This window comes from Emydura macquarii, unplaced genomic scaffold (genome assembly GCF_026122565.2).
Source record: "Emydura macquarii macquarii isolate MOO-44397 ecotype Brisbane River unplaced genomic scaffold, CSIRO-AGI_Emac_v2 contig_67, whole genome shotgun sequence".
Lineage (NCBI taxonomy): Eukaryota > Metazoa > Chordata > Testudines > Chelidae > Emydura > Emydura macquarii.
Window position 1 is genome coordinate 10,674,335 of NW_027130204.1, and position 19,894 is coordinate 10,694,228.

Below are 19,894 nucleotides of genomic sequence, written 5' to 3' on the forward strand. Positions count from 1 at the left end.
TCACCTTCTCATCAACTCATTCAAGTCTCACTCCAAATCTCTGTCAACGTCTGATATTTTTGCTACCTTATCTCACGTGCCAGATTTTTCCAGTGCCTCCTTGTTTAGCAGGAAGCTGTGTTGTTATACAGATGGCATTAACTACTGTTTATCTTCCTTCAGTGTAGAGAAACTCTAAACACACACAGTAGGTGAGCAAATTTGGTATTACAATATTTTTAATTGTTGCATAATTAATTTACATTTTACAGTGCATGAACATGAATAAGTTATATCTTTCCAATTTTACTGTTATGGGATCTCTCTGGGCTTTTCATCATGAGATTTTTTTTCCCCCTCCAAATTTTCATATATGCAGCAAGTCAGAATGCTTCCTTTTGGTAGTAAAAAGTGTTTAAACCAGAAATGTTGCTGAAATCGCTACACGTTCTTCACAGCAGAAAAATCTACAAACATCTGTGTGTCCATGACTATGAGAATAGGTGAAATGCAGAATTGTGGGAAAAGTTTATAAGTCCACATTTAAAACACAATCATTGTTCAAACAATAGTAAGTGAGTCTGGTGTAAGACTTCTGTGGGCTAATGAAGAGAATTGGGTTCTTGTCCCCCAGGAAACACAGGGTTTACTCAGCTCCTTCTGAGGCAGATAAATGGGTTCCATGCCATTCCATTGCATTTTTCACAAGAGTAGTGATTAGCTAGGCTGTTCTTGGTCAAAATTTCCTCTTCATCCATTTGGTTGCAAGCTTCCTGTCCAGAGATAATAGCATTTCAGTGCCACAATACGTATCCTATATAGCTCTTTATGATGTTCTGTAATGGCAAGTGTCAAGTGTAAGTTGTTGGGCCTTTTGAACAGTACTGATTTAGGTTGGGTTTGCATTATTAGCACTCTCCTGAATTATCTGGCTGTCTTTTCTACCCATATGCACCCTCTTCCAGAGGTTCATTCTCTTTTCTTCTAAGATAATTTGGAATAGCATTAATCCACCTAGCCAAAACCTGGCAAAGTTGCCATTTGCATTATTGAGACATGGATTGTTATTTCCTGAGTGTGCCAAGAAGCTTAGATGAGAAAGTCCAATCTGAGAATTTCTTCTGCAATGAAATCAAAGTTTCAGACAAAGTTAAGAAGGAAATAAATTTGAAGGTCAGGTGCAGAAAATTATTACTTGGACAGTCTCATCAGTCCCACTCTGCAGGGCTTACTCCAACTTCTCGATTACTTCCATGTTCTCTGATCCCAAACTCAGACCTATCCCTCAGCAACACAGAAAATCCTTTCTTTATCATCCCACTTTAGGCAAAAGGAAGGGTTCCCAGTCCCTCAGCAAGTTAAATCCTTCTAGTTTGTTACCCTGTAGCCTACCTCACTATAGCAGTGCCACTTATTGACTTAAGCTGTAGAGTACAGAGTTCATCTGAAGTCATACAACAAGTAAATCCCTCCATAAAACTGTTTATTAGGCGCCATTGCATTGGAGTGCAGTCTGAAAAGGGATAGAGGGCAATTATAAAGAGGCTTTTACCTTACAAAGCCAAAATGTATCAGGAAACAGATGCTTAACAAGATAACAGGTTCAGTGAGAGATTAATTTCTCCACATAGGTGTGTTTGAAATATTCATGGGTACTCAACACCAAAAGTGAATGATAAGAGAGAAGAACAGTGCAGCAGCAGGTTAAATTTTTATCTAGAAGACTTATTCCAGCTCTAATGGTTTGAATACAAAATTTAGCTTCATACTAAACTCGGATGCACTGATGCCCTAGCATACACAATTCCTGGTACATAATTGTCCTCAAATTGCCTACTATCTTTTGTATAATGTGTATGAATACTTTAAAATAAGACAGTGGTTTATTACTGTCTTGAATCACTTCTAAGCCAAGCAATGTAACTATCAAAAAAGTAATAGAGATAGCTGGCTAATTGAACTCTGAAAAACATTATCACACCATTGCTCAGTTTATAGCTTGTTATTCATTTGAAGTTCAATCTCATTTAAATCTTGTTACAGTACCAAAGAAAATTAAAGTCAGTTTCAAATTTACACATTTGAAATCACAACTACCTCAGACAGCTAGTAATTTCTTCTTAACAGGTGCCTCATTTTCAGTCCATCAGAACAAATGACCGAAAACTTGTTTGGTTTTTTTTTTCTTTATTTCTATTTTCTGAGTGCTTGGAACTATGGTCTACTGACTAGAGCAGGACCCTACCACCAGGAGTCTGCCACAACTTGGCTGTGTGACCTTGGGCAAATCATATGACCTCTGTGTGTGTCTTCTTTCATTCTCCTTAAAGGGTGTTAATGTTCTAAAGCACTTGAAAAGCCTCATTTGAAAGGCACTATAGAAGCATAAAATATTTATTATTATATACATCTCTTTCCAGTTTAAGTCTCAGATACAAATCCCTGGATGCCTATCTCTACAAAGCTAAAGTTCTTCTCCCATCAAACAGCCTAAAGCAGCTACTCTTTAAAGTTCTTGTGCTACTGGAAGAATGCCTGGAAGAATGATACTAGGTTGCCTTCTTAGAATGGCCTGAATACCAACACAAGATTAAGAAATGGTGGGAGCCACTATATTCTGTTACACTGAAACTATGAGCAAAGTGACATTCAGTGAAAGATTGAATTGCATCCTAATGAGCTACAAATAGCAAAGAGACTCAATCCATTGGAAAAAAAAAGAACTCTTGAAGATTTCCATTTTGATAACAAAACATAGTTGACTGGCAGGAAGTTACAATAAGTGAATAACTGCATGACTTTTTAATAGAAGTTGCTGACTTGTGATATGACTTTGCTACATATTACAAAAGTGGAGTTGCCCCTTGGAATTGGAGCGTTCTCTCTCTGAAACCCAATTCACTGTAGGAAAGATTAGCTAATCCTTGACTTTTCCAGGGATGCGGTAGTGTCAGACTAAATTTCATTCAGTACCATACATGTTGTTGGAGCACAAGATACCTTCAATTTGGCTGGGTCTGTTATAAATACCACTCTAGAAATATCTGCTGATGTGACATGAACATGATTTAAAAGTGTGTGTGTTAAAATTTAGTTGGGAACTTGTGGAACATTGCTGAGGTTTGAGACTTAATACCTTACACTTACACGTGTCTTTCATCTTGAAGGATCATAAACCATAGATTCAGAACTGGGGTAAGGGGGTGGCTTTAATGGGCACCAAAGAGTGAGAACTTTCAGTGCTGGATCAGAACACGTGAAATAAATAGAAGGAGGGAAAATTCCCAGGAGAAGATATGACTTTCGCTCTCAGACTGTGGATAGGAATACTAATTGGGTTGCAAACATGAAAGGCTACACTCCAAAGAAAGAGAGCCTTGAGAAAAAAAGAGTTAATTGAATTTTAGAGAAGAGTTACTTGGAAGGATAGTTACTTTGCTGCCTTTTCTGGATAATTTCATTTGAAAACAGATTTACAAAGGAAGTGATCCCAAATAATTTTCAGTCAAATTTAGACATCTATGACTGCTGATAATATAAATGCTTTGTAGTATGTAGACTTTCTAATTGAAAGAGCTACAGAAACATTAAGTCAGTGGAATTGCACTGACTTGTAAAGCATCCCTATTTGGCCCTGAATATATAGGTATTTTAAGGACAGACATTCTAAATCTTAACTTTTCCTGGACACAGGTAGACACTATTAGGCTATAATAAGTCAACATATACAATATAGATAAATCTGAGGTGCTGTTTAACGTGTATCAAGTAAATACAAAGTAATTAAAATAGCTATTTCAGACCACCAGTGAAGAACAAATATGCTGTACCAAATGACAGTTTTACAGAATAAGTGGGCTAATCCTTCAGAAATTATGATTAGCATGATCAACTTCTATTGGCTATTCACTGAACGGACACACAATATGTTAAAAAATAGCCTAAGCAATATACACAAACTCTCATGCACAGAAAATTCATCATGATAACTGTGCTACTGGGTTTAATGGACAAAAAAGAATCTTTAAGCACACTCCACACTTCTCCTCTCCAATGTGTAATGAGTTTCTTATCCATAAGATTTTTCTTTATTGCCATATCCCAGCCTTGTCCAGTCTGTGGAATTACTACTGAGAGTAATGGATGCTTTGTGTATGGAATCCAATGAAGAAAATGCAACAGATGAAGGAGGAAAACTTAGTTTTTAAATTTACTTTTTTTTAAAATAAAATACAATTCAGCTTTATTTGGCCTAGTGTGTTTCATACAAATGACATGGCAAAATGTTTCTCAGACAGCAGACACAGAAGTTTCTTTAATTAAGATTAGCATATTTTTACTGCATCTTTGCATATCTGACTTGCCACCCCCTCTTTTGCAATTTGGAAAAAATTACAAAATCTATTTCTGGCATGAAAAATTACAGCAATTTGTAGCCATATTTTAAATTTGGATTTTATAAAAGAGTAAATTGAAGAGATAGGGGTAAATTACATAATAGTTAATGTATGGGGGAGATTTTCTCTGGCCTAGAAACATTTTGAGAGGGATGCATATTGCCTGGTATGTCATGAACAGATCAGTCAGAGGAGGACCAGCTAGAAACCAGACACTCATATCTTATTTAAAAAACTGACAGAGATCTTTACTGGTCCTGCAGCTGGGATGATATTCTCCATCAGTGAATGTGGATGGGCAGAGGGTGCATCAATGGAGCCAAAGATGCATCATCAGCACAAGTAGGTGGAACAGATCTGGCTGCTTGCTGGAACCATATAATGGGCCATCAAAAATGGTGAAAACTTCCCTGGAGGGGAGGGAACTGGCAGAAATGCAGCAGGCGGTGGCTGAGTGCATTCATGTAAAGGCTTTGTATGCTTAATAAATTAAAGCATAGATTCCTAATGTCTTCCTCTGCTCTGTTATGGACTTTAAGGGCCATGAGCAGAGGAGACAGACACACTTTGAACACAAATTATGAAAACAGATGGAGACTCACTGATGAAGAGAGATACAGGTGCTATGTGTCCAGAGGAAGAAGAAAAGAAATTAAAGAGAGGACAAGTCCATGAAGATTACCTCTGGATCCACAAAGTCAGTTAGACATCTACTGTACCTGATCTTCAGTCCAAGAACGGATATTAAGGAATGACGCAAACTCCTCTTTCCTGCATATACCACTATTTGCTGCTAGGCACGTTCACTACTTTCTTTTCCTTTCATCTGAGGAATGTAACAACTAGACATTTTTACCCTTGCAGACTCACAAACCCAACAAGTTTTCAGGGAGAAAGGAAAAAGAATGTCATCCAACTACAGGGCCAGAGCACAATCACCTGATGAAGCAATATCATCACAATTGTTAACACCTTAACCTCTAGGCACCATCTTCTCTCCAACACTCCCCATACAGACCACGGTGAGTCATAAATGAATAGCATCAAAACTGGACTGCCACAAATCCCACTCCACCCCTCTGGGACAAGACCACAAGGATTTCCCACAGAAATATGCCACTGTTGTGAAAAATGAGAGCCACTTTCTCCTCTATGTTAAACAATGCCAATTCATAGCTGGTTTGACTATTCTGGATAGTAAATTGGCTGATAAACTCAGTCTGTATTCATGAAATGTCAGACCTAACATTCCACCCTATGATGATACAGCTCTGAACAGTCTCACTCTCTGACATCTATTTGAATAATATTTGAATAAATGCCCTCTTTGTGGGGAAAGCCCCAGATATGATGGTTTCTTGTCACTGAGAGCTAACCAAGGACATATGCCATCTTTCTGAGATGGTGATTCCGAGTCCAGCCCAAGTTATAGAGTTACTACACCTTCATCATCCCATAATTTCCTTGGTCCATGTTTAGATTCTGCTTCCTCTCCACTGTTATTGAATGTTATTGAATGACAAAATCTGTGGAAAGGCGGGCAATGTGAAATTTGCAGAGTTTAGTTCATGAAGTGGATCCCTCCCACCCACCTGCAACTGGACAATAGGTTTGCAGGGGTTGGAAGTGAACCCACTTGGCTTGGAGGTTGTGTGGTTCATATAACTTATGATTCTGTGATCTGCACCATTCCAAAGCTATGGAGTTCGATGGTCAGAGGCAGTTAGTCTCATACTCCAGATCTTCTGAACTAGAGAATATTATGTGTGAAGCCAAGTCTGTGGATGACTACACCCAACGCTTACTTCTGATTAGAATTGCACAGTCCATCTTTCTAAAGGAACAGGTTTCACAATTTCCCTTTTGGAAAGATTGAGATTTGAAGGTGGGATTGATTTTTTCTTTCCATTTACCGCTCTGCTCTCCTCTATCTCTTTTTGGAATATGAGCACCTAATATTCAAGACACACTGTATTCAAGACACGAGACACTACATATCACTGATCACAAAAAAAAAAAAAAAAAAAAAAAACTTTCCACATAAGCTTAGAGCTGGGAAGACCTCTCTTAAAAAGAGGCCAGGTGATTTTTTGCAGCTGCGTGTCTGTTTGAAAAATAGGATTGCACTGAAAGATTATTTATCTTCTTTTAATTACATTTTAGAGGTTGGATATGAAAAAAACCATTAGGTCACCTAGTCCATCTCCCTGCCAGTGCAGAATTGTTGTTCCCTGTTGTACATTTTATAATATTATGTCAATGATGCTGTAAATGTCCCAAGAGAGAGGCTTCCACCTCTTCCTTTGACAGACTGTCCCAGTCCAAAAGATGTCATAGCCAGCAAGACTTTCCTGATATTAATCTTAACATTTTCCTTTCACTTGAACTGATCCAAATCCCATTGAGGTCAAAGGACTTCAGTGGGCTTTGAATCACGCCCTTGATTTCTTCATATTATTCCTAGCTATATTCCCCATGTACTAACCTTAATTCCTCTCCCACTCATGGTGTTCACACATTTCAAGTATTTGAAGAGTTACCACATAGTTGTCTTAGATAAGCTCTATATAATTATAAAGCAACCTTTCCTCTAGTCCCCCATTAATTTTGTTACTCTGAATTCCCTCCAATTTGTCTGTCTTTCTGGTAATGAAGGACCAACAACTAAATGCTCTACTTCAGGTGCAACTGCACCAAAAGCCACACAGAGAAGGGGTTATAACCTTGCTCGGTGATGCGATACCTCTGTGTAGTAGCTGTGTTTGATTTTTTTGCTGTTACATCATATTGCAAGCTCATGTCTAATTTGGCATCTAATGCCACTTCTAATTCTTATTCAGAATTACTACTTTCCAAGATTTCCCTCTCCCATTAATTTTGTGATTTGGATGATTCTCCTTTCCACAGATACATTAGCTCATATTTTTCCAAGATGAATCACATTTATTTTCTATCCAGCTTTCTGATCTCTTAATACCAAGTTCTCTTTGCAGTATATTTCTGTTCGCCTTGGTATTTACAATTTACATGTAATACCATCTATAACCTTCGCTCATGTTAGGTTAGTGAGAAGAATCCTTCCATTACTTGATTCATTTCAGGGACTCTTTCATAAGAAGGGAAATGGCAACATGTATTATTATAAATTATTATTTTTTAAGGATTTCTATGGGAAATGTGGTTGAGATTAAAATCTTTCATTTGGAAATATACTTTCAAGTGTTTCACAAGGAGCCATGGGGGTAGGTTAGTGGGGCTAGCAAGTGACAGCAAGAGTAAAAAGGGAGAAATATAAAACTTACCCATTTGTGGGACTTAGAGTGACCAGATGTCCCAATTTTATATGGACAGTCCCAATATTTGGGGCTATTTCTTATATAGGTTACCATAACCCCCCACCCTCTGTCCTGATTTTTTTTACTTGCTGTCTGGTCACCATAGTGGGACTGCATGAGAAATAAGCCCAAAAGCTTCCAACACCTAGTCTAGCACTATAAGCCCTAGTACACTAACCACAAAATTAATTCAGAAACAATGTTCTTAAATAATGGAATTCCACTTTCCAGCTGTTCCTCTATGACCAGAACAGTTTAGCAACTCCCTCCCTCAAATACTATCTTTTCCTCTAATATCTCAGTTTGGACAATGACCCTCCCTATAGCAATGATGATGTTTTTTCTATTTTGTTGCCTGTTATCTTCATAACCGAATGAACAGTCTAAACACAAGTCATAACTTCATTCTCTATTTTAATTCATCTTAAAATAAATACTTCACTGTTTCCGGATCCTCATGTTCCCCTTCATTTAGTTTCCTCTGTCCCTTCCAGGCTGCTATTAAAACTCATATTGATCGTAGTCAAACAAGACTGACTTTGCATATAATTCCTATTTTCCAATAAAATACTAGCAGACATGAAGATAACAAGGCGTGGCTCTTCTGACCAGAAGCAGAAACTAACTTTCTGCCACATTCGTTTTTGGCCCTGAATTGGGATACTCATCACTATACAATCTGCTGTATTAAGCAAAGGAAATAAATTCACAAGAGCAAAAGTTTCAAGAACTCTCTCACAAAGCTTAACTCATCGACAGTTACTTGCATGACAGTTGCACCCAAGGTCTTGCTGACATTGGCAGCGTTACAGGGGCAATCTGCATATAAGGACAAAATGTTCTTGAGCAATTCCTCTGAATGTGTTAGGCACACAGATTATTTCCTTTACCATCTCTTGCCTGTAGTCTTATCCAATTCAGTTCTTTTTGTTTCTGAACTAATAATGTTAGAATCCATTATATGGAGGACTAGCTTTTTCCAGTTATGTGCACATAAAACTGCATAGAAGGAACAACTTTATTTATTTTGTTTTGCAAGTTATCCAAACTATTATCATTTAAACATACAAAGCTTATATAAACATACACTTAGTACTGTTCAGGAAGATATGTTCACAGAGGTAACTTTCAGTTACTTGTTTCAAGTGAAATGGCATTTTTTGTTAAATAAAAAAATCTGCATTATTATAACGCCATGTAAACAAGTGTCTTACACAGCCTTCAGCCATTTAGAAATTGTCCAGATGTGTCAGAGCTGATATTTTATTGCAAACAATTAAATCTGAACGTGTCAGTTCTGGGTGAAGAAGTGCGTGGTAAATCATTTCCAGCATGGCCGCAGTGTGAATTGAAAAGACTGCTGTGGAGTAGCCATACAGGGAGGGTCCATGCCGTCTGAAAGAGATGGCTGCTAAATCTCTTCCAGCCTATTTACAGGAATGGAATGGAATGGGCTCATGGGAGCCCCTTGTAACAAACTGAAGGAAAAGCTGAGGTGATTTCTTTCTCTTAAATAAAGCGCAAACTCTCTCTGGATCCTCTAAACCATCTTTTGTCCCTGGGGCTTATAAAAACATTTCTGAAGTGCAATCATATTTTAGTTTTTTGGGAGAGAAGCAGATTGCACAAGGAAGCAGAAGATAGCTCAATTTTTCTTTTCCTCCAAGGACCCTGTGGATCCTTGGCAGGTCTTCATCACATCTACCTCGAGATAGAATCACTCCAGTTGAATGTTGCGCTACACTGTATAGCTTTCAGGAACAAATTGTAAATCTTTCCAGCAAGTAAACTCAATACAGATTTAAGATGGTGTGTCAGATGGTGCTCCCTTCTTGGTCACCATGATAAAAGACATTTTTCTTTAAACAAAAGTTTTCAAAAAAGCTTCACTTAATCCTTCACTGTCCTCTCTGAGTACATGAAGCCCTGGTGCCTAGGGTTTATCACTGTCTGATGGTGGGGATTTGTGGTCAGCTTCTTTATTAAAAATACATTGGCGGCACATAGAATCATAGGAAATGTAAGGCTAGAAGGGACCTCGAGAAGTTATCAAGTCCAGCCTCCTGAACTGAAGCAGGACCAAATAAACCTAGACCACCCCTGACAGGTGCTTGTCCAACTTGTTCTTAGAAACCTCCAGTGATAGAGATTCCACAACCTGAAGCCTATTCCTGAACTTAATTACACCCATGATTAGAAAGCTTTTCCTAATATCTAACCTAAATCTCCCTTGCTGCAAATTAAGCCCTTTACTTCTTGTTCTACCTTCAATGGGTATGGAGAACAATTGATCATCATCTGCTCTATAACAGCCCTTAACATATTGAACACTCCCTCAGCCTTTTCTCAAGACTGCCATATAGGTCAGGTTTTCTAATCATTTAATCGTCTTTGATGCTCTCCTCTGGACTCTCTAGTGTGTCCACTTTTTTTTTAAAAGTGTGGTGCCCAAAACTGAACACAGTACTCCAGCTGAGACCTCAGCAGTGCCAGTTAGAGTGGAACAACTGTCTTACATATAACGCTGCTGTTAATACACCCCAGAATGACATTAGCCTTTTTCACAACTACATCACATTGTTGTCTCATATTCACTTTGTGATCCACTATAACCCACAGATCCTTTTCAGCAGAACTACTGGCTAACCGGTGATTCCCCATTTTGTAGTTGTGCATTTGATTTTTTCCTTCTAAGTGTAGTACTTTGCACTTATCTTTACTAAATTTCATTTTGTTGATTCCAGACAAATTCTTCAATTTATCACAGTCATTTTGAATTCTAATCCTGTCCTCCAAAGTGCTTGCAACGCTTCCCAACTTGGTGTAATCCATAAATTTGATAAGCATACTCTCCACTCAATTATCCAAGTCATTAACGAAAATATTGAATAGTACTGGACCCAGGACGGACCTTTGCAGGACCCCACTAGATATACCCTCCCAGCTTGATAATGAACCATTGTTAATTACTGATTGAGTATGGTTTTTTAATCTGTTGCATACTTTTTTATAGTAATTTAATCTAGACTAACGAGAGTCCTGTAGCATTTTAAAGACTAACACATTTCTCTGGGCATTTCTGTGGGCTTAATCTAGACTGCATTTCCTTAGTTTGCTCAGGAGAATGTTATAGGGGATTTTGTCAGGAACCTTACCACTCAAGTGACATTACATCTACTGCTTTGACTAGGTCAGTACCTTGCCAAAGAAGCAAATTAGGTTGATTTGGCATGATTTATTCTCAACAAATCCATTCTGGCTATTCCATTTAATCCTATTATGATCTTTCCAGGCATCAAAGTTAGGTTGACTGATGAGGGTTGGATTTAGGGGCAGACGACCCTGTGGAAATTGCCTGGGGTGCCAAGCTTGCGGGGCACCAGTCTCAGGATGCTGTTTTTGATGTTAGCGACAAAAAGGAAAATAGAACATTTGAAGTAAAATGTCTCAGGTATTCTATATGTGGATTCATTTTTCACTAACCTTCTAGAATGTTCTGGAGTTTTGTATAATCTCATGGAACCTTCCAGACTTTCTGAAAACTGCATTATCCTTGAACATCCTAGAATGTTGGCAGCCATGCCCTTTTGGATATATAAAAGGTGGGATGTCGCTAGTCAGTCAATGAAATATAAGAACGAACTGAAGAGAAACGAGAGCCCAGCTGCAATACTGTGAAACTTGTTTTGTTGTGTAATTGTGAAAGTGTACTTGTCTTTTAAGATTGAAGAGTATCAAAATTGTGAAATGGGCTACAAATGCAATAAAACAATAAGGTATTCAAAAGTTTAACAAATGGAGGGGGGGTACCAAAGACACTCCTTGCCTAGGGCACCATTTGGTCTAGGGCCGGCCCTTCTGACTGTTCTATAATTCCCAGCGTCTTCTTTGTTCCCCCTTTTAAAGATAGATAATATGTTTGTCTTCTTCCAGTTCTCTGAGACCTCACCTGTCCTCCATGAGTTGTCAGAGACAATTGCTAACTATTCCAAGATTGTTTCAGCTAATTCCTTAAGTGCCATAGAATGAATTTCAGCAGGCCCTGCTGACTTGAACACCTCTAATTTATCTAAATATTCTTTAGCCAGTTCTTTGCCTATTTTGGCTTGTGTTCCTTTCTCCTTGGCTTTCATTCCTTCCCAACACATCACTGCCTAATTGTATTATGCTGGCACCCAGAGGTCTTAATCAGGATCTGGGACCCATTTCCCTGGGTGCTGTACAGTCATGCAGTAAAAAACAGTCTCCATGCCAAAGAGTTATACATTGTATCTCCATTTCTTGGTATGAGGCTGCTGTGTATTCAAAGTGCAATTATGCTTTTTATAAATAATGATGGGTAAATGTGATTAAATAAAAAAAATAACATTTAGGGTTTTATTTATCTGTCGCCTCCACTATGGAGCTCGTCACTGTAATAGCTGAGCTTTCCACAAAAAATGAGTGGCCTGATTCTCCATTGCCCTGCACTTTGTGTAGTCGTTTACATCTGTGCCAAATGAGTGTAAAAACAAAAGTTACTGTCATTCTGATTTGGTAATATTTCTATTCATTTGGCAGCCACATAAGGTGCAGCATATTAGAGAATCAAGGTCTAATGACTTTAGCCTCATAATAACTTGGTGAAGTAAGGAAGTATTATTATCTTACCCATTTCACAGATGGGAGACTAAGGCCGTGTCTAGTGTACAAGTTTTGGTCAACGCAAGTCATGTCGGCATAAAGCCACTGCCATTAATACATCACTTGTTCATGTGCATACTTGGCTCTTTGAGTCAGCACCATGTGTGGTCACCCAACGTGCTTGTGTCAGTGCACCATAGGTAGGTATTCCCCCCATGTGCAACTTTTGGAAAATTTTAGCAATGCATGGTGGGGCAGAAACCAGTTGCACATGTGTGTGTGTGTGACGGAGAGTAAGGAATCAGCTTTACAGTGTGCAACTTTCTCCATCCCATAAAGTCATCTATACCCCATAATTTGTGCACCTGTTTTAAAAATCCCACAAACCTGCACAGCCCTCCTCTCTGTCCTCCATCTCGGACAGGAACATGGAGCGTGCACAGCTCTTCACTATTGTCATAAGCATTTGCAAGGACAGGACATACGATCCTCTGGTATTTGCAAAATCAGAAGAAGAACTGAATCAGTGGGGAACATGATGATTTCTTGGAGAACAGATTACTATGGGTTGCTGGTGGTGTTCATGGAGCAGCTGTAGATGATGGAGCACTGCTTCTGGTCCTGAGAAATGAGCACTGACTGGTGGGATTGCATTGGAGTGCAGAATTGGGAGGATGGGCAGTGGCTGCAGAACTTTCAGATGTGTGAGGATCTGTGTGCCAAACTCACTCCAACCCGCTAATGCAGGGACAGCAAACAGAGCTGCACTGACAGTGGAGGAGCGAGTGGCAATTGCACTGTGGAAACGTTTGATACCCGATTGCCACCAGTCTGTGGGAAATCATTTTAGAGTTGGAAAATCCACTGCAGGGGGTGGTTGTCATACAAGTGTGTAGGACATTGTCTCTTGTTACTCAGGACTGCGACTCTCGGCAATGTGTAGCACACAGTGGATGGATTTGCAGCAAGAGGGTTTCCAAACTGCAGTGGAGCAATAGACAGCAGACAGATCCCTATTTTGGCACCAGACCACCTCAACAGAAAGGGCTAGTTTTCTATCATTATGCAAGAATAAGGGGATCATGTGGGATGCTTCACCAACATCAGCATGGGCTGGTCAGGGAAGGTGCATGATGCTCTCATCTTTAAGAACACAGGACTGTTGAGAAAGCTACAAGGAAGGACATTTTTCCCCCAAATGGTGGATTACTATTAGTGATGTTAAAATGCCAATAGTGATCCTGGGGTATCCAGCCTACCCCTTGTTCCCCTGGCCCATGAAGCCATACAGCAGCCACCTCAACAGCAGCAAGGAAAGATTCAACTACCAGTTCAGCAGGTGCAGAATGAAAGTGAAATGTGCTTGTAGGCTAGTGGCACAGTCCAGCCGGGGGGGTGTCATGACCCTTCCTCGGACCCAGGCTCCAAGGAAGGCCACAGCGCCTTGCTACAGTGCTGTTGGTAGACTGAAGGAATGCTGATGTTGTTTACTCACGAGATTGGATCTCATCGAAAAAACATCCCAACAATTACAGCTGCATGCTGTGTCCTACATAATATCAGTGAAGCACATGGTGAAAAAGTTGCCACCAAGGTGGAGAGGTTGTCTGCTGAGTTTGAACAGCCAGATCTATGAACTATTAGAAAAGCTCAACACAGAGCTATGCAACTCAGCAGGGCTTTGAAAAAGCATTTTGATGGTAAGCCACAGTAATGCATGGTGGTATACTGTGCTCTACCTGGCCCTGCTGTTTTGGTGCCTGTTAGGGATTGTGTGGTGCTTGGTATAAATCTATGAATATAAACAGTCAATAACACTGTCAATGCACCTACTAATTTTGCAGTGCTTGCTGTGCATTTATGATTATTACGCTATTTGTGTCATTGATCCTATGAGTTGTGTCACACTGGACAAAAACAAGTTAATGGATACTTTCAGACCTGCTAGGCACTCAAGCATATGTTTTGAACTAATGAAGATTAATTGTTTTCCACATCATATAATTTTATTCAGAAAAAAAGTGTGCAAAGAAAAACCTGTGCAATTTAAAAGCAAATACATTACAAACTTAATCAATTAACAATATTATAAATTATTATTAACTTAATAAATTAACAGAACTTAACAAGAGGAAAGAACATTCATGTCCATTTTACCTACACATACAGTAACCAGGGCTTTCACAGATCAATACATGTAATGATTTGGTTGTCCTTAAAATCTCCTGGGATAGAGTGGGAGGGATGTGGCCTCTGATGCCAGGGGAATGTTGAGGGGTGGGTGTAGGAAGGTGCTGTAATGTTGTTCTCCATGGATTGCAAAAGAGAGATGAGCCCTTGATTGTCCAGAAGAGTTTGCAGCATCTGTGTTTGCGGTCAGAGAAACCCCTTTATGTCCTGGTGAATCTTCCTCTCCTTTTCCTGCTTGGACTTCTGGTTCCTTCTTCTGTCCACTCTTTCCTTTTCTAGGCTGTCTGAAATGTTCAATCTCCAGGCCCTTTGCTCATGGTCTGATGCAGCAATGGCTTGCAGGATCTCATTGGACATGTCATCTCGAGTCATCTTCTTTCTCCTCATCTGGCTCAAGCGTTCTGTGGGTGTGGTGAGGGAAACCCTCAGGGTCACAATGGTAGCAGTTAAAGATAAAACACTGTACAGAGGTACCATTGTCAATATAGTCACAATGGCAAGTGAAAGTTAAGATTCAGAACTCCCTTCCCTTGCTCACCTAAAGCTTTACACAAGACATGCTTATTGATACTTGTGCTTTGGAGTGCTTGTGCACAGCACCACTCTCAGCACCCACCCTGGTGAGTGTGGGCCCTCAGGGGTAAGGGAAACCGAGAGGAAATTGCTCAGTTTCATGAAACTATGAGTATAGGGCAATAGCACAGAATCCTGGCACCATTTTTCACAGGTGGTGGTGATTTTAGCTGATCTCTCTCTCCTGAGAGTAACAAAGGCACAGAGAGCAGTGCTGCTGTTGGTGTCCTGAAGCTGCCTGGGCCCATATGTACTGAAATGATGGCTACTGTCTAGCATGGAAAATGTCCTACCAGGAAGAAATAAGGCTGCCATCCCTAGACATCTTCAGAAAAGAATTGCAGAGTACTTCCATGTAAGTTCCATCAACCACTCTCAGGAGGATTCAAGGGACATCCCGGTACTCAAACAAACTGCTCCACATGGCCCCCTCTGCCCAATTCTACAGAAAAGCAGGTAACAACAGTTCTCTCTTTGTTGTACCGTTTCTAGGATGAATACATTAACGAAAAGTCAACAGTTGTGTCCTGTTCAGTTGGGGGGGGAGGGGTGCCATCAATACATCATTGCAATGGGAAACACATTTACACACTTAGCTGAGGTTCCTTCCCCTGCACTGGTCTTGCCTGTGCTCACCTTGTGAAACTGACTCCTCCGTGGTGGAATCTCAAACAGGTCCTGGCTCACAGCATAGCTGGACCCCCTGGTCACATGTTCCCCATCCTCTCCTCTTCCTCGTTCTTGCTGCTCAGGCCAGGGGTCAGTGACTTGGGCTTTTCAGAGGTATCCATAGTGGTGTGCGGGGGTGAGGGTGAGGGACAAGTCTGGCATGCAGCTCAGCACCGGATTGACTGTTGGCCTCCCTGGCATTCTGACATGCCTGATGCAGTTCCTCCACTTTTATACAGCACTTTTGCTCGTCCCTGTCATACCCCTTCTCCTGTATCCCCATGCAATCGGCTCGTACATGTCCCTATTTCTACAGCTGGTCCGTAGCTGTGCTTGCACAGTTTCTTCTCTCCCCAGGCCCAGGAGATCCAATATCTCCTGTCTATTCCAAGCCAGAGCACAACTGGAGCATGTAGCCTGCAAGGTCAGCAGAGCAGTTGCACACAAAAATGGAGATCTGCCAGTGGAGTTCACAACTGTGAACAGAGCAGTCAGTGTTGGGCGTTACGGGACAGCTGCTGAAGGACTGTTAAGGTTGACGTAAGTAACGCAGTGTCTACTCTCCTACTGTGTTGACCTCAGTATATCAACCATGGCTCAATGCCACTTGGGGAGATGGTGTTACTGTAACAGAGCATTTACATCAGTGCAAGACAAATTAAAGTACAGACATATAAACTGCCTTGTGTCAGCCTAGTTGTGCATGTTGTCCTAACTTTGTAGTGTAGACTAGGACTGAGCTACAGAGAAATTAAGTGACTTGCCCAAGTTCTGACAGGCTTTCCTCCCTGTCAGATGGACCATATAAGTTTGGATACACACAGATGCTCTTCTGAATATATTATAGCTAAACCTACTAGACATCAGTGGAAAATGTTATGAGCAAACGCTTTCCTGCAAACTTTTGAGAAGTCTGGGTTCCCTCCAAAATACCCCATGCTTTGGTATTGCAAAGAGTTTTCTACTTCTGACTCTAGCCCAAAACCAGAAAGTGCAGACTTGCATGAAAATATATGGGAAGAAAACATGCATCCTGGTTTTTCAGATGCCAAAAAGTGGTGTCACTCAAGTTTAGACTGAAGGGATGGGGCAATCCTTATTTTATTTGGCCTTGGTCAGCCATTACTTGTTAATAACAAAGACATCTTTCAAACATAGCTATGATGTTTAGCTTTCAAGGACGGAGTTATTGAAAGCCGGTTACATTTCTTTTCATATCTTTTAACCAAACCAAATTTAACTTGGCCATACTTAAGGTCATACTTTCTATAGCTCATGTGTCAGGCACTCAATTTTTCATGCTGCTCAGCACACAAACGATTTATCTTTTAAGGTTCATTGGATCCATTTTAAAATTAAAGATACATTTTCAATGAAGATAGGATGCTTCCACTTAATGAAAAATAATTGGTTAAACTGATCCTCCATTTTACATCATCAAAACCCTAAGGGATCAATTTAAAAAACAGTTAATTTGAATCAGTTTAAGCAGCTATTAGAGGATAATTCAATTGCTGGCTAAAGAAGGTTGTCATTTAATTAATAAGGATGGACAAATTTCTGACTGAGATGAAAGGGAGCCTAAGGATTATCCATGGTAACGCTACCACCATTCAAAAGTTGTGCAATTCAGACACTTATTGGCTTTAGAAGCATTAACATGTGCTAGTGGCAGTCATATGGATAACAAGATCAACTGCACATTTCAATCTGAGGCTTGGTCTACACTTAAAAGTTAGGTCAACATAGCTATGTCAGTCGGGGGTGTGGAAAAAACCACACCCCTGATCAATGCCAACCTAATTCCCAGTGTAGATGCAGCTATGTCAACAAAAGAATGCATCTATTGACGTAGCTACAATTATTGGGGCAGATGGCATTCCTACACCGAAAGAAAAACCCCTTCCGTTGGTGTCGGCTGTATCTACATTACGAGGTTATGCCTGTATAGCTGTGCCAACGCAGGTAAGCCAATGTCATCTCCATAGTGTAGAGCTCACCAAAACAAGAGAAATGTCCTGCACTATAGAAGGTAAAATATACATGCCATATTGATTTTGCTCTTTCTTGTGTCAGGATGATTAGCTTTAATTAAGTTCCAAGCTAATTAGCCTGAGCAGATGGGTCAAAACCCTCTCACTAGCACCTGGCCAGATAAGTGGGCTGAAGACTCGGGAAGTTCCATGGAGTTGCTCTGCAGCCATTCTTTGGGCCTAATGACTAGAGTAGCATCTGCAGCCCTAGCAACCTGCTAGGTGAAGGGAGGACTGCAGGATCCACATAACAATGGCAATGTCAGCTGCATGCACTCTGAGTCTCCCTTTGGCAGACTCTCCCACCTTGCAATACTCAGAGACATCCCCCCCACCCCGGGGCTATGCTTAATGCCACTCAAGCCCCCTAAAGTCTATTCTCTGGATCCCTGGAGCTGATCCTAATGGCGAGAGGGCTCTCCACTCCCACAGAGAAGAGAGCAGAATTTGCCCCATGTGCAAAAGATAAATAACTGGCAGTTGGCATCACTGAAAGAAAAGTGTTTGGCTTTTCATACAAAGCAAGTGAAATTCACCCCTGTGCAACTGATAGAGGTTTATGTCCCACTTAAGCCCACAAAATAAGGTTTTAGTTGGACTCAGGTGCTACCTAGACAGGCCCTCTGCTCAGGGGTGATTTTCAGCCTGCATGATAATAGTGAAAACATATGTCTCACTCGCTAACTAGTTTTACAATAAGCTTTTCCTGAATTAAACTTTTTATTGGACTGCTCCATTTTACAAGTTGTGTCATGTGGTGTTTAAAGCTCTCCTGGGGCACAGAACTACATTAGGATGATCATACTTTTGTCAGAAAACATATTTTTAATGCTGATGCTTTGTTTAGGCTTTATTGGATTTTTATATTGTTTTATGATGTTTAATTGTATTATTACTATGTTTCAACTATATAGCACCCAGGCCTGTCAGCTTCAGGGATCTTTAACAATTCAGTTGTGATTATTAACATTACACTATTCCATGAATTTTAATGATTTTCTAGGCATGAGATGCAGCCCCACAATTATTGGATTTGGATACTTTAAGGAGAACATAGTTCTAGAGCTTTGGGTATTGTCATTGTAGAAGAGCTGAGCAGTCATTTCACTCACCCAGTTTGGTCTTTTACAGTTTGCAAAACAAAACAAAAACACACATTTAGGGACTGATCTTGCATGTCCTCAATGCAAAACTCCAACTGAAATCAGAACAGGTGACTGACCAATATATTCTCCCTGAAGATGGAGCAAACTGCCCATGAAGATGGTAAAGGAAAGTTTCTACATCAGATGCTCCTGAGGCAAGGGTTGGGGTGGGAATGGTGGGGGCGTGAGCGGGGGCAAAGAAAAACTACTCAATAAAAAGGGGAGTATGGAATGGGAGTTGTGGACACTTAGCATCTCTGAAAAGTTAGGCCCTAACATTATGCCTTAAAACACACAAGTAACTAGGTATAGTAAATTATATATTCTTCCTCACTTAAGGTTGGGGAAAAACTGAGATAGATTAAGCGATTTGCCCCAAGTCACAAAGTAAGTCACCATCATAGCCAAGATAAATACCTAGGAATCCCAATTTCCACTGCCATCCTCTAGCCATTAGACTTTGCTGCATCCTTATAAGTTACATGGTCATATTTTACTGATTATTATATACGTGAAGTACTGACATTTCATTCTTCATCAGCTACAGGAAGTCAGCTTCTTTGGCTTCTTACAAGTGACACATTCCTGGTATGCATTGCTCAGAATATATAAACTGCTAACTGCCTCAGAGCAAGACTTTCCCTTGGAGGAGAATTCCCATAGTGAAGATTCATCTCCAGATTCTATTCTATGATACTTATGAGACAGCTGTAACACCAGATGACTGAATTGGAAAATAAACTATGAGACAAGACTTGACTCTGATACTTGGAATTGCTGTTTTAGAAGTGCCAAAAAGCTCTTACATGGCAACACAGTGTTTCAATGGCTCTCCAAGGTCTTCATTTGGCCAATAATTCACATTAAGTGAAGGAGACATAGTTGCCAGGCCTGGTGCTCTAAATTCAAGACCCAGTCAGTTACATTTTTATACGGTGTCGTTTTGTTGC

The 19,894-nt window shown here is 40.2% G+C and overlaps 1 long non-coding RNA gene across 1 annotated transcript in view; it reads right to left on the minus strand.

Moving 5' to 3' along the window:
• Window positions 1–200: 200 nt before the first annotated feature.
• The window catches only part of LOC137143404 (uncharacterized), a 33,092-nt gene continuing 13,398 nt past the window's right edge, over window positions 201–19,894 (minus strand). The window contains exon 2 of the long non-coding RNA XR_010917157.1: window positions 201–752. This is a non-coding gene — a long non-coding RNA (uncharacterized lncRNA). The remainder of the gene's footprint in view (window positions 753–19,894) is intronic.